This window comes from Elephantulus edwardii, unplaced genomic scaffold (assembly GCF_000299155.1).
Source record: "Elephantulus edwardii isolate Elephantulus edwardi_28Jun2011 unplaced genomic scaffold, EleEdw1.0 scaffold00081, whole genome shotgun sequence".
NCBI lineage: Eukaryota > Metazoa > Chordata > Mammalia > Macroscelidea > Macroscelididae > Elephantulus > Elephantulus edwardii.
Window position 1 is genome coordinate 1,113,589 of NW_006399831.1, and position 2,558 is coordinate 1,116,146.

Consider the following 2,558-nt stretch of genomic DNA (forward strand, 5'->3'; position numbering starts at 1 on the left):
TGGAATTGTATTGATCACGTAGATGGCTTTTGGTAAGATTGTCATTTTCACAATATTGGGTCTTCCTATCCATGGACAGGACATATTTTTTCCATTTCTTTGGACCTTTTATTGTGTTTTGCAGAAATGCTCTGTAGTTTTCTTCGGATAGATATTTTGCATCTCTAATTAGGTTCACTCTTAAGTATCTCAATTTAGCCAACCACAATCTCTTTTTTGAGCAAACATCTATCTCTGTATTTTTTTAAAAAATGAGAGCAACCTAAGCTCATGAAATTATTTGGTATTTTCCTACAACTTTTGTATTACATTTATATTGAAGTGATGAATAAAACAGAAGTCATTCCCTATTTTTAATTAAAATATATTCCATGAGCATTGCGTTTAGCACTGTCATGTGGAAATGAAAAGATTCCATCGTATTCTAGAATAATTCTTATTTTAATGATTTTCTTTTGTGTAAAATAAGAGAAAATATATTGTTTGTTTTTCCCCTGAAAGAATAGTAGGATGATATAGATAATACATGAAAAGGATTAAGCAAGAATGTTAAAAGGATATTAACAAAAAGGACAGCATCTGCAAGGCATTGACACAAAAGAACACCAAGGTATATTCATAAACAAAATTCTTCAAGGAAAGTTGTAGCTATTACTTATATGAGAATATTTAGTAATGGGCACTCCATGCATTTTATGTGATGGACTTAGCCAAGGTGAATCTCTCTTATTCAAAAGTATAAGACATCGAGGTGGGGGGGGGGGGAAAGAGAGAAAATAGTTTAAAAAACATACATATAAATTAATCATGAACCTTGAACCAGAGCATGAACTAGGGAATTATCATTCTAGTTTTACAGGCTGGATGAGGAGGATTGATGGGAAAGGTCTTTCAAATATATACTTTGTAAAACAAAAAAAAAAAAAGAAAAAAAACCCACAAATATATACTTTGTCCCTAATGAGTAAGGTTTAAGGTTTAAAAACATAGACAATGAAGATAAATTAATAGCAAGTGATAGAACTGAAGCATAGGAATCCAGTTGCCAGTCTTTTACTAATTCTGGCAAGTTTTTAAAAAATGTTAAAATAATGTGCTTCCAGAAGAAGCACTATGAAATAAAAAATGTTAGCCTCAATTAAATAAAGTAGATTAAATAGAATGATAAAATTAACTAGATTCTGCCCTTGATAACTGACAAGTTTTTCTATAATTAAATAATTTTGAAATAAAAATGTGATAGAATTTCAGACTCCTGTAAGTTTTATATAGGTGGTGATGTCTAGCTAATAGTAATTATCTAGATTGTATATGATAAATCCCTCAGGATAATTACTAGATAATTACTATTAGCTAGACATCACCACCTATGTAAAACTTACAGGAGTCTGAAATTCTATCACATTTTTATTTCAAAATTATTTGATTATAGAAAAACTTGCCAGTTATCAAGGGCAGAATCTAGTTAAATTCATCATTCTATTTAATCTAGTTTATTTATGGACTGCTAGGAAAACAAATAGATTTGTCCTGGAGAAGGTTAAACCGGGTGGTTCCTTGGAGGAAAGGATTCTGAGGCTCCGTCTAACTTACTTTGGACATGTAGTGAGGAGAGACCGGTCCTTGGAGAGGGACATCATGCTTGGGAGGGTGGAGGGACGGCACAGGAGAGGAAGGCCAGGGCTATATCTATTAGGTGAAACATCTCAATTGGTATTCTATTAATTCAGTGACTTGGATAATTGGGATGGGAGTGTCAGAGACAGTGCGATTGGCACAGGACAGAGCGGAGTTTAGGGCTGTTGTACATAGGGTCGCTATGAGTTGCAGGCGACTCGACGGCACATAACAACAACAACAACATATGATAAATCATCAGAAGGTTGTAATGAAGGAGTCATTAGAAGGGAGAAATAAAAGTTTTGAAGAAGTAAATTTCAATTATTAGCTGCTGTGGTGAAGGGGATAGAAGAAAATATAGCGACCCGTAGTACAGTATGATTGGCATAACAAAAGAGAAAATAAAAACATGTCTAGAAATAAACTAGTAATATTTAGAATCAAGTTCTATAGACAGAACAGAAAAGACAAGTTCTGGCGAGAAAAAAAAAATACACGATTGGAGTTCTGTAAGATCATTTCATTTATTGTGTTGCTAAAGAAACACATTATATTTCTTTTGAGTGATACACATTTAATTGTGTATTTGAAGAATATTATCCTGTAGAATCCTCTCTGTAAAGTGCTAAAAAGCAAGTATGTCAGTTTAAACATTATAATGAGCTAGAAAAGAGTGTCTTGTGTCATGATATACATAAGCCTGATTGCCTTTGTAGTTTTCTATTAGAGCTATAACTCCTTTCTGTCAGTAGATTATATTGGGGGAATGAGTTGTATGCTACTAATTACTTTATTTATACAACAGCCAGTTAATGCAGCTGGGTATTTAATGCTTGCTTCTTAATTGTTTGCTCTTATTAGTACAGCACTTCTTTGTCAGTAGGTTGTACTGGTGTAACTTGTGGGCTGCTGTCATGCTAGAAGCTATACCACTACCA